The sequence below is a fragment of the Gymnoscopelus braueri genome (assembly GCF_963280865.1).
Source record: "Gymnoscopelus braueri genome assembly, chromosome: 13".
Lineage (NCBI taxonomy): Eukaryota > Metazoa > Chordata > Actinopteri > Myctophiformes > Myctophidae > Gymnoscopelus > Gymnoscopelus braueri.
The window spans coordinates 28167618-28181319 of NC_137615.1; the positions used below are offsets into that span (position 1 = coordinate 28167618).

The 13702-nt window shown below is 41.4% G+C and overlaps 1 protein-coding gene across 1 annotated transcript in view; it reads left to right on the forward strand.

The window, feature by feature from the left end:
* The window catches only part of LOC308098605 (uncharacterized protein), a gene marked incomplete at its 5' end in the record, with an annotated part of 41703 nt that extends 37383 nt beyond the window's left edge, over positions 1–4320 (forward strand). Inside the window, one exon of the mRNA XM_080447015.1 lies at positions 4204–4320. The remainder of the gene's footprint in view (positions 1–4203) is intronic.
* Positions 4321–13702: the final 9382 nt, after the last annotated feature.

Here is a 13702-nt window from a genome sequence, read left to right on the forward strand (position 1 = left end):
GTGTGTGTGTGTGTGTGTGTGTGTGTGTGTGTGTGTGTGTGTGTGTGTGTGTGTTTTCATTGGTTCAATATGTATAAATTCCACAGACACACTTAACCACTTTCACTTTCAATATTCTTCAAAAATAGCAGATCTACAAGCTCACAACACATCGCAAAGCGACATGTTGTGAGCTTGTACGTCTACTTTTGCATGACACTCTTGTACGACGAGATAGGCCATTCATTTACCAAAAATCATCAAATGTTGAATATGGAAATACATGGTTTCTGCCCGACAGCAACGTTATATAGCTTCCATATGGGCCACATGGCTCGGGAACCGTTGGTCAAGACTACTTACTTGCAGTATTTTAAATATTTTGTTTATTTTTAGTGCATGTGTGTGTGAGTGTGTGTGTGTGTGTGTGTGTGTGTGTGTGTGTGTGTGTGTGTGTGTGTGTGTGTGTGTGTGTGTGTGTGTGTGTGTGTGTGTGTGTGAGAGAGCAAAATCATATAACATTAAATGCAAAAAAATAGAACAGATTTATGATGTTAAAATGCCAGGACATGAGCAGACAGTGGGTCAAGTAGTCCCTTATCCTATTTTAAAAAACGGCTTGCGTTGTTTCTACTGGACACAACAAGGTGTGTGTGTGGGGGTCGAAATATTTTCAAAACAATGCAACTATATTTGTATCTTTTTTTCCTGTATCATCCTTTTGATTGAATGATTGAATGATTCTGGAGTAGAAATGCAGTGGGCAGCTCAGATGAACACATCGCTAATGTTATGCAGTCGACTTAGAACAGAAGACATGCTGAAATACAAAACCCATGTCTTCCAATACTAACTCTGAAAACAGAATCAAACTTTACAAGCAATTCTAAGCCTAACACTCATTCTGACTTGAGCCCCAATCCTTGCAATATAGGAGCAAGCAAGCTAGCTGTGGGCTAATCGGTGTCTGGTCTAAAATAACGAAATCACTAAAACTCCTTTCCCAGTGGACAAAATTACCACTAACACTGTGTTCATACTGCTAAAATGAAATGATCCCTCTGCTGTGCCCTGGCAGGAAGATCAGAAGAATGATGATGAGTGCTTCATCTGCAGGAGTGATACACAGGAAGAGGAGGAGATGGTGATGTGCGATGGCTGTATCCGCACTTTCCACCAGAGATGTCACCTTCCTAACGTAGAGGATGAGATGTTGAGGTGAGCAGCGAGAATGAAATTAGTTATTGCACAATGTTGTCACTCTCAATTAATTAAGCACTTTGAACCTGGTGTCCCTATTTTGGGCATATCATTATATTTTATTACGTATATTACAAAAATAGCCACAGTCTACAAGCTCATATCGTGACCCACATGTCCCACTTCACGACGCCTTGTGAGAGCTTGTAGAGCGGCTATTCTTCCTTTTCGTTGCATGACGAAAGTATATATACGGTTTAAGAGGTTAATGGAACAAAAAAGGAATTGGAATGTGGCTGAGATTGAGCATGTACGCAACTTTGAGGGAACGCTTGTTCTTTGACCAACTGTTAGTGTGTCTGTTTTTTCAGGGATGGTAATCGGTGGCATTGTACGTTCTGTGTGTGGAATCTGTATGAATATCGTGACCAAACCACTCATGAAACAGTCCTGTCAAGTCAAATATCCAGTTATATGCTGGTGAGTATATTCTGTCTCTGTCTCTGTCTCTGTCTGGACTTTTCACTATTTTCCACAATTTTGTCATTATTTCATTTACGCCAATTCTCAATTTTCCCCACAAGCGTAATCCCTGTCACTGCTAACCCCCACAGTTGCTTATGTGGGAAGGTGTTGATGAGCATGTGTCTCCTCCAATACACATGATGTCAACTGTTTTATTTGTATAGTTCCTGCTACTGCAATCCCCTACCGTTTGGTCTGGGGAAACTCTGGGAGGGCGTAACGCATGGGGAGGAACGCGCTATCCAATCTAGTTCTTCTCCCTGCTGAACGGGTGCCTTAACCAACCAGTAGGAGGCGCGAGTGTAGCGACAGAGATCACCCAACCCTGCCTGGAGTATTCAAATCAATAGTCTCTGTGGTGGTGGGCACTGGGCAGGAACTTTTCCTGAGCCGCCCGTCTGATCTTTCTATCTGCCTATTAAGCATGTCATGGATGACTATCTGTCTGCCTGCCCTATCAACAACATTGTATATACAGTATTTCTGTCTGTGTCTGATCTATCTTATGTGCTTTACAATGCCTCCTCTCTGTCTGTGTCACCCCAATTAGTCTACCTAAAACACGTTCCATCCTTCATAGACACTATCTGCCCATAACTCTGTTGTCACTCTTGCAGGAATGTCAGTATCTGCTCCTCGCTCTGTACAGGGAAGACAGGGATAAAAGCTTTGCTACAGATCCAACTATCCATGTAAGTATCTCCTTCTCATAGGGAAACTTAGTTTTATTATTTACTAATTTGGGGTGGACGGGGTGACGAGCCATTATAGGTAAATAAACGTATGTTACATGGGCTTCCTCTGTGAACATATAGGGGCTGACAAAGAAGTACATTTTCCTGCTGATGGAAATAGATGACTGTAAGGAGACATTTCCATAGTCATAATCGTCATTTTTAAATGGTGGCCTCTTCTCTGTCTTTTAGTATATACTGCCCCCCTAGCCGGGGGGTATTGTGTAGTCACTGAAGGATGACCATTTATTTTTGGGACCAAAGTGTTGGACGACTGACGCTTTCATCCTTAGCACCCTAACGCTAGTAGGGATAACAATGACAGAACAGTATGCTGACTTCCAAATGAGAGCATCACCTGTCTCTTCCTGTCACCACCAGGTGAGAGACTACAAAACTGTGGTCAAGTTTCCTATGTGGTTGGACAAGGTAGCTGAGAAACTCCAGCAGAACCGCTACCAGACTGTTGGTCAGTTTGTGTGTGATGTCATGCTCATCTTCACCAACTGTGCCACATTCAACAGGGTAAGAGACAGTACCATGCTAACATCAACTCATGTGTTGGTTAATAGTTAATGACATTATCCTTCACTCTTCTAACTTCAGCAGTGCTTCAATGAGAGGTTTTTCTCCTGGTGAATGGTCATGATTTAAAACATGTCTGCAAGTATTACGTGACATTAATGAGTTGTTTTATGGTTTTGCAGGATCGTAATGCAGAGTTCCGGAATTCAGGCAACAGTCTGAACAAGTTATTTGACAGTGAGTTTACGAAAGTATTCCGCATCCAACAGGACAACGCGCAGTGACCAGGCTGGCTTCATGGGAGCTGTACCCAGTGAAACTGAGGACTTGTTATCTAACTTGTCTTGGATGAACACAGTTGTGCCCAGGGGTGTCATGGTGATTTTTTACTGGCAGGACGGTATCTTAATGACGTCACATGCACGCGCGCACGTGGCATGCACCGGGCAGGATCTGTATCCCCCCCCACTTGCCCCCCCCCCCCCCCCCCGCGCGGTGCGAGACACATACGTGCGCGAATCGCGCAAGTTTTTTTTAAAGTAATTAATTAATTAAACGACCATAAAGCAACATTAACAACACACTCTACCATCCTTCAGTGGTGGAAAACTTACTCAAATGTTTTACTTAAGTAAAAAGTATCAATACTGCAATGTAGAAATAGTCTACTCTACTCCAGGATCCATTCTCTTTTGGACTCCTTCTTAGGACATGATCTGACAATAGCCTATGCCTGCTACAGACTACGGTACTTAACAGGTTACACTTGGACCATTGTTATGCAGGCGACGGCAGCTTTAGCTTTGTAAAAGGTGCGAATGGGGCAGCCAATGTATCACTGCGGTATGAGGACGGCGGTATGAGGACGGCAGGACGCTCACCGCCAAACCTGTTATGCATAGTAACCATTTGGCTACTATGCAGTGCACCGTACTGTGGCCGTGCGCGTGAAGATATTACTGGCCAAACGCCGTCCTACCCTGTTAGGCCTCCATGACACCACTGGTTGTGCCTTCATCAGGCCATGATGAATGTAATTGTACGGTAGATTATAAATCACCCACAAGCCAACCTTGCAATTTCTTATGTTTTAGCTCACTACATCCTTACTGGATGTAGGCATATAGTATTGTTTTCTAGACCTTTTTTCTCACAATTTAGTCAGTATGCCAATTAATTCCTACCCACACATTTCTGTGTTATCACTGCTCTACTACCCCACCAGGAGGACCTACTGTAGTGCCTTTGCCCCGCTCCTCCTGTTCAACATTCCCTCCTGACAGTAAACTCCCCAGCCCATAGTATGTGCATCATCCTCCCCACCTCCCTCGATCATGGGCCAATTGTGTTTGTATAGATGCTTGGCCTGTTGAGGATTCGAACCCCTAGGTAATTTACTCCTGCGCAACCCGAGCGGCGACTCGGCGAGGGCCCATCAAAGATGATATCCTACTATATCCAGCCGCACAGATTTGTAGCCCAGCGCTAAAGTTATAAAGGCCTTGGTTTAGGAGCTGTGTCCACAGAAAGCGTTTTATTAGCGGAGGAGCGCTTTGATTATGATGTCCAGCGTTTATGGGGTTATGTAACTCTGTGATTTCTGTGTCAGACCACAGGAAGAGTAGCTGGCATGATGTTATGCCATCAGCTAAAAGGGATCCTAATGAACTAATAATAGCTAATAATGATAAACCTGCTGGTGAAGGTCTGTATAGCTACATTTATGCCTGGTCTATCCAGGGCATATTAAGGTTCTTCTCAATATTATTGTTATTTTCCCATTTTGCATTCCTCACTTTACAACTCTTCCCTGCATCTTTGTTCCTAACTGCGTTGTGGCAATAATAACTATAGGCCAAACATATCTTGTTAGTGTGGTTGCCCTAACAGGGCAACCAGACTATAGTACTCTACCTACTTTCTTCTTTATTCTAGATAAACTTTATTTTGCCGTGCTACACCTCCCACAGTTTTTTCCCCCCAATTTCGTGCCATATGTCAAATTGACCGGCTTCATCGGGAATCCCAGGCTTGTACTTTGCTAAGAGATACGTTGTACAGTTTAATTGATATTGATTTATTAGTGCATTAAATTTCCCCATCCACTTTAATGGGAAAATGAAAAAACTCAAATTCAAGTAAGAGCTAGAGTTACAAGACCTGGAGGGGAGGTTCATAATTTAATGCAAAATTATAGAAAAAATAATTATATCATTCGGCCACACGGTGGCGCTATAAAAGCCCACTTTACGTTTTGGCCTATAACTCTTGAACCGTAGGTCGTAGAATAAAAATATTTTTCCCCTTAGATTACTTGGGTCAGGGAACTCCCTATATAGGCCACGCCCATTTTCGTCTGGATAGATTTTCCGCCATTTTGAATTTTCTTCAAAACACACTTTTAGCTCCTTTTCCCACATATTTTGTCCAAATCTCACAAAAATCGGTACACATGATCTCTGGACCTATGCAATGAACACCTCCAAGCGGAATTTTGATAGTCCATACCGTTCGTCCGTAATTGGCTTCCAAATTTAGTGGGAGGGGCCTGTTTTACAAAAAACGCCATAAATCACGAACAGAACGTCCGGTCCATCCCAAATTTGAATTACATGTCGAGGGTGGTTCACTCAACGAATCCCCATAAGCATTTCCACTTTGACCATAGGGGGCGCCACAAATGCGCAAAATGTAACCGTTTGATGCAAAAACATGATTTTTGGGGGGATCAATCCTCTCAAAAGGAAATACAAGTGATCTCAGGAGTGACATGACGATGTCATTGGCCCGCTACATTTGTGGGAGGGGCCTGTTTCTTCAGTGGGAGGGGCCTATTTCCTCAAATCGAAACGGCACGTGTCACGAACGCGGGATCCGATCGGCACCAAATTCGAATTGCATGTCGCGCGACCTCCGACGGTATTCCTCCAGGCGTATTCCTCGAGTCCCGGCGGCCGCGGCCGCGACCCGCGCGCGACCGGCGTCGGCGCAACCACACTTTGCAATTTCCCAGAATTGCGACGCGTCTAGTTTATATTGCTGTTTATTATAAATTATAATGGGGGCTAGTAAAAGTGCCACATTTGTTTTTAAACAGTGAAAGTCAATCTGTCTACGGTGGTAAAGTTTGGACACTTTTTAACAATGGTTTGAAAACCTGGATACCGCCCAACCCTATTATCAGTTAGCTTACATTATGGACATGTTTATCAATTTTCTTGTGTTGCACTTCCGGGGAAATTATGAAGAGCTAATTTTTAAAAAGTTCAGTTTTGAGGAGAAAAAAATGTAATGTATTACCAAAATCAGTTCTAATTCTCAATAATTTAGAGAATCCGTTTTTAAACTTTTTAAATTGCGACAGCTGATTGAGATTCTGTTGTGGCAATAGTCTTTTGGCATGTTCTTTTGTGTTACATTTTTGTTATTTCTTAATTAGAATAAGCATGTATCTATTGACCAAGTATGTTTTCATTTATACAAGGACTTTGTGTTTGAAAACATAGAGCAATTTTCTACCTTATCTATCATGAATTGTTTTAAACTGTATTTTTTGTATTTTGTACTGTTGTCTGTTGCACTGTTGTCTGTTTCTTTGAGTGTAGAATGTTTAATGGACGACCAGCCGACCACAATGGAAACAAGCCTTTGGCGTTTTGTGTCTCATGCATTTGCTGTTTTTAACCCTTTGTATTGGTGCTGTACTTCTAAAAATGTAAATAAAATATATTCAATCAATCAATCAACAAATCAAACTTACAGTACAAATAGTGTCAGAGCATGATGATCCTGTATAAACATGTCTAGTCAGTAAGATTACATGAGTGAAACATACATGCAGCAATGCAAGATAAGGAGTATGCATTATTAAAAAAATATACAATTGAGTAAATGTACATACTGCACAGTAACTGGGTGTAATTATGTTTCCCCACCCACTTAAAAGTCCTTTGATTATGTGCTTGTGAACTGAAGTATGTAATTTATATTCTCTTTGGCATGTGAGATCTGAATACATTCTCTTTAGGTTTATGTATTTTAACTCAAATCTGATCCCATGTGGGGCACTGTATTACCTGAATTTAATTTGACATGATATGACTACACTACTGCAGACATAACCTTTAAATAAATGTTTCAGTTTTGATTAATATAGCTTTTTTGGGTTGCTGTATAGGCTAATGTTTAGCCTTTTATGAAATATAATGAACCATAAGCCTGATGACAGATTGAATTGAAGCACTTGTCAACTACACAACTATTTATTCAATATCTGTGAAGTATTTCACAAAGTAAAATGATCAAGTTAGATAGATGACTCAGAAAGTTTTATGTAGTGCCTTTAGGTGACCTATCTGTTTTGGTTTGGCACTAAAATCTAATTTACTTTACTTTTGGGGGGCATTGTCTTGGCCCCCCCTCAAAAAAAGAAGAAAGAAACCTCACATAAAACACAACAATAACACATTAACTTAAACCCCAGCATCGGTATTGTGAGGAAAGCTTTCGCTTTTTCCCCCCCAAAATAGCAGATCGACAAGCTCACAACGCGACGCGTTGCATCGTGTTGTGAGCTTGTCGATCTGCTATTTTCAGTGAAAGCTTTCCCCACAATGACACAAGACAGAAAAGACATTAGTATTGAGCCCTGAGGGACTCCGGTTACCCATATGGGGTTTTGTCAAGTGACGTCATCATCACAGAGAGTTTCGCAGTGGCATGTGCGCATGCAGCCCTGGCTGCAGGCAGAGACACGCAGCCATTTCCCTGCCTGACGGTCCACTGCATGAAATATGAACAACAATCCACGGCCAGCTGCACAGACAGACGGCCTAATTACAACAAGTATGGTGCTGAATAGAATTGACGATTGGTTTCATAATTTATAGTGTTCTTTATTTTTATTTTCAAGAGAACAATTAATAACCAGAGCTCAGACTGAGATAAAACTTTTACCTCATTGCTTTGACTGACAATAAATAAAACAAAACAAAAATTATGGACCAAAATATTCAGAGCGATGCTTTGATGCATGTGAAAATCGAAACGGTCGACGAGAATGCAACTGCGTTTGTGTTGGGCTGCAGCCAGGAGTCGTCTGCGCCTGCGCCCTGTGAGGAGAGTAGTGCTGCATACCAGCCAGCACCCACGACCAACACTAAGTAAGTTTGATTTGGTGTTCAAGTAGATATTTTTCTTAAGTAAAAGTAGCAATAACATAGAAATACTCTGTTACGTAAAAGGCCTGTGTTCAAAATGTTACTTGAGTAAAAATACAAAAGTATTGGCATCAAAATGTACTTAAAGTACCAAAAGTAAAAGTAATAAAATGCTTGAAAGTTTGCGAGACTTAAAGCTCCACTTCTCCGGCCAGGCACCGCAGGCAGGAGGGGCAGGCAGGAGGGGCGCAGCCATCACAGCTCAACAATCATAATATCCATGCCCTCTCCTCCTTGCCTTAATTCGACATTCTCCTCCCACTCCCCTTTTCCAACCTCCTCCTATGACATATCAGACGGACAGACTCAGATGGACGCCGAGGAGCTAGGCAGCACCTCCCTACTGCAGGAGGTGCTGAGGAGGCAGGAGGAGCAGGCCTACCTGGAGCAGGTGGCTGGCCGAAGGGCTGATGCACGAGAGAGGAGGCGCGAGCGGAGGGAGGTGCACATGGCAGAGTCACTCAGTAGGATAGCCACTGCCCTGGAGCTGCAATCCTCCAAACAAGACACAGTCATTGCTTTGCTACAGAGACTGGCAGAGCGGAAGTGATGTAACACAGTGGCATCCTTTACCCCTCTCCTCAGCCATTCATCATATTCGCATGATTACATTTATACTGCACTTACCAAACAAAGATCAGGAGAAGCAATGTTCATCCAGCTATCTCTTGGTTCAGGTACAGACTCAACATGTACTCTGTTGGTAGGCTATAGACAGAGAGCACACAACTCTCAGCTTTATAACACACAGCCCTAGAAAAACTATTTTACAAATGTTGTTGCCCTAGTGACACTACAGTAACTTTACTGTTGTTTTGCTGTACAGTGTTTACCCACTTGAACATTTAGTGTACAGGATAGAATGACAGCATACCTGAAACCTGACACATAATACTCTGATTTACAGTTACAATAATGTGTTTCACAAGTGAAATGATAAAGTCATGCTAAAGTAAAATGATATCACACAACCACTGGATTATCTTTACATCTCATTAGACACTTTAGTTTTAAGAGTCATAAAGGACAGTCAATATAAGATTAATTACTTGCAGAGTACTTGGCAGAGTATGTTCACAGTTAAAGAAACATTTGGAAAGAAGCTAAGAATAGGTGCAACAAGTCTGATAGCTGTGTAAATAGTCTAGTCTGAATCACAAACTTCCCCAAATGACAGGGTTCATTTTAAATAAAAATATAGCCATATATATATACCATTTGGAAACTTAATTATTTGGAGACTTACCAGCAGCCATATTGTGGAATACAGTAAATGAATGGAATTACAGAGCCCTGCTCCACACTTTAACTTTCAGTTTTCATTATGGAGATTTTATCTTTAGTTTTTCAGATTACAATTTAGGCCCCTTTTACAGACTATCTGATAGCTGGCCTTCAGTTGCCTCTATATTATCTTTAATCCTCCAGATGCAGAAAAAACAGCCAATCTAAGGTGGATTAGAAAACTAGTATTTTTTGTAAATACCTTTCTAGGGACATCACAATAATTGTCTGTTTCCTGAAACAAATCTCTGAAATTGTGAGGCATGAGGTATCAGTAACATTTGTATCAGAATCGCACAGTAAGAAACAACATTGTTTCAAATATAAAGCTAGGTGGGTAATACATGGCCCTGTTCAAAGGTTTGAGATTCAATGTTCTTTAATGTCCCTTTTGGTCATTTTCATAAGAGCATCTAAAATTAAATGTGCATGCCTCATTGTTCCACCTACAGGAGAAGAACAGACTGACATGCAGCTCAGACCTATTTCCTGTAAATCACATGTGCATGCTTTGTTGCTGTGTACTGAACATAGACTGTACTGAATAAGACGTTGAAGAGGGGAGGGTTTGGGTCAAAAGTTTTCAAGGGTGGGGGAGAGGATATGCACTGGACAGAATAATTTCAACCACCAGGAAGGCATGTGGCCCAGACCCCAGAGTCCAGACATAAAGTATCTGTAACCTGGCGTGCTACTATCTGGACTAGAATAGTTCCCACTCCTTGGGGTGTTTTTTGTCACTGTATATGTATATATGTAATGTATATACACATATGAAAACACATGATTTTTGTGAGCAGCCTTGTGATGCCTTGTGATGGGAGCAGCTCGATGGGAGCAGCTCGGGGAAGGGAGCCCAAAGGTTGAAAAGGAGCTCAAAGAATAAGTATAGTCTACCTACATTTCATGCAAATACATCAGATTGTAGTAATTGAAAACTAACACTAACAGTCACCATGAGTAGGCCTACTTAGATAAAAAAATATATATATATATATAGAATTTGATTTCACAATCAGTTTAATTGATTTGCTGAATTCACAGATACAGAGGCCTTGAGGATCCTGTGTAATTTCGGGGCAATGACATTTTCTGTATCTGTCCTGTGTTTCTAACTGCGGTACTGCCATAACAAATAAAGGTCTACTGCCACCCATTAACAAGAAGTTACCCTGCTGTACATCTAGAGGACGCTAGCACACGCCGTTCAGAAGCGACTTCAAGTCCCCAGTCATCACCTCGTTGCTTTGCTCTCAGCATCAAACTCCTTTTCAGTTGGTCCTGGTAGACATTATCAGGTGCACGATACAACTGCCGAGCTCTGTCTGGATAAAAGGTAGCCACATACAGTATGTGCATGATTACATTATTTGACTTTGAGTGGAAGCCTACAATGAGGAGCAAGAAAAACAATTATCAAAATTCATTTGAATCTTACATACAAAAGACTTACCAGGGGTTCTTTTCAATGTGCCAACATTGATACCTTCATTGCAAAGGATGCAAGTATTATGGTAGATCAAGTGTGCCAGCTAGCACTTGAACTACTTGACCCAGACAATGCCCTGTGTCTTTTCTTCCTGTCTGGCCGTTGGTCTTGCTCATCTTGCTCTAAAGAATAGATTATGTTTAAAGTTTTTATAAAATTATGATGTCACTCACAACATAGAATAGGATTGAAATCTGCAAGTGGCAACTTTCATCACAATGAAAAAAAAACGTACGATATCCAGTGGATATACTTCTTGCACGACTGTATAGCTCGGTTTTGCATTCCAAATGGTATCTTAGTTTGGGGTCATCTCAGTTTTTCCAGTCCTCATGTAGTCTTCTGATTAATGCTGCATCATCCACACTCTCAGAATAAGACAAATTCTGTGCATAGCCTTTTTGGGTGACTTTTGAGAGCTTTTGAATCTCAGTCTCAGGACCACCACAGATGAAGCACCTTAAGCCACAAGCTACAGAATCCTCTTCCATGTTGTCTACTAAAAGGCAAGTGTCATGATTGTTTAACTAATGGTTGTTCAATGTAAGCAATAGGCTAGAGAAAATTGATATTCTAAATGCACAGTAATCAAAAGTTTTGCCAGCAGAGGAAAATAAATGCCAAAAAGTAGATAAACCCGTACCTTAAAATCGTCCAGACATATTTGCCAGGATGCAACACTCCCGCTCCTTCCCCACATGCAGTGAGTATGTGCACAGTAGGTGTACACTCTTATCAAGTGTTTAGCAATATTTTCTTATTTTATTTTTCAGAATAGAATCAATTCAACAACACCCCAATCCCCTACCATTGATTATACACTGATTATACACTAACAATAACCAATATACCAATATTAGATGGCCAGGGAGACATTTTTACTCAAAAATAATGGTTGGAATGGATTCAGCACCCCTTCAAACCCCTAGTTAGACACCTCACAATACTTTTATTTCTTATACTCCTCAACTTTGATTGGCTCTCCAGGATTTTCCACGAGGATTTGGGCTTGCATTAATTGAGAGGTGATTCTAGACACCTATAAGAACACATTGGTGAAGAAAGCTATTGGTAGTAATTTTTTTCACAGATGGTCCAAACATCTTGTTAAAATTCCCTAACTATTGTCAACTACACAACTATTTATTCAATATCTGTGAATTATTTCACAAAGCAAGATTATAAAGTTAGATAGATAACTCAGAAAGTTTTATGTAGTGCCTTTAGGTGACCCATCTGTTTAGGTGACCTAACTCTTTATACCATGGGCTGGCTCAGTCCACTCTCTCCCGTCTGCAGATGGTCCAAAACTCAGCTGCCAGACTCCTGACTGGAACTAGGATGCGAGAGCACATTACCCCGGTTTTGTTTTTAAAGCCTTAAATGGCCTCGCGCCACAGTATATTTCTGATCTGGTTTCTGCACCTCCTGCCCTCAGGGTTCTTAGGTCATCTTCCGAAATGCTCCTCGGCATTCCCCCAACAAACCTTAGAACTAAAGGTGACGGGGCATTTTCTGTTATTGCGCCCACACTCTGGAACAATCTCCCACTGCACATTAAGTCCAGCTCCACCATTGAAAGGTTCAAATCCACCCAAAAAACCCACCTCTTCTCCATTGCCTTCAGTTCAGTCTGAGGGCAATTAACCTATGGCCATTGAATATATTGAATGTATTTTTGGGCGGTGTAGCCGCCCCTATAAGTGGGGTTGGGACACCTCATTAGTACACCCTTCGCTGTACTGTGATTGGCTCATAATTAGTACACCCCTAGCATTAGTACACCCCTAGCTGTACTGTGATTGGCTGACTCTATTGGCTGACTCTATTCAGCACTGTGATTGGCTAGCGAGACACATGATGACATTGATAACCTATAAATAGGACTATGCACAAAGTGAGCTTCCATCACTGTGATGACCACTGTGATGACCACACCGCCCACTTCACACTGGGTGTGATTTTTTTATTTTTTTATTTCTTTCATGTTCTCCTATCTTTGCTGTTTTGTTTGAGGTATTGCTTTATGTTTCTTTTACTATGCTGTATTCTATTAGGTTATGCTATTGTGAATGTAAAGCACTTTCGGTCAACTTCTGTTGTTTTTAAATGTGCTATATAAATAAAGGTGACTTGACTTGACTTGACTATAGTTTTTAAAACAGCCTGCAGCACGAATGTAAGCGCATTAAGTTGTCCACAGATAAGATTCTTCTGTTGTCAGTGTAAAAACCCAGACAGCGATTAAATTGTGTGTTCGGCTAAGTTGTTTTATTAAGAAAATAGGCCATTGAAAATGTTCTTCAAGTTTCCATTACGGCTGACTTTGTGAATTGACAATGGCCAGGTTTCCCAAACGAATTTGAGCTCCTGCGTAGCCTAGAAGCTGCGTAAGAGCCTCCACGCACCTGCGCAGTAGCAACCCCGCCACGCACTATCTTCATTAGTAGCAGCTGTGTGTGCTCTACGTGCCATCTAAACTGGCTTCAGGAGATACCATCGTCGTAGGTTCTCGTTACGTGTGTGCTAAAACTACATTCGCGAGACAGCATGCACGTGAAGACCTCCTGGACGCAGCCTACGTAAAGCCTACATGAACTACGTAGTGCTGTCCTACGCTACACAGCAGTTTAAACACCCTTTGCGAAAGTGAAATGGATCATAAAAATACCAGAGCCAACTGTCAGATGTCCTGAAGCAGTCCACTCCAAATACAACTTTTGAATAATATATTTATGAATTAAATT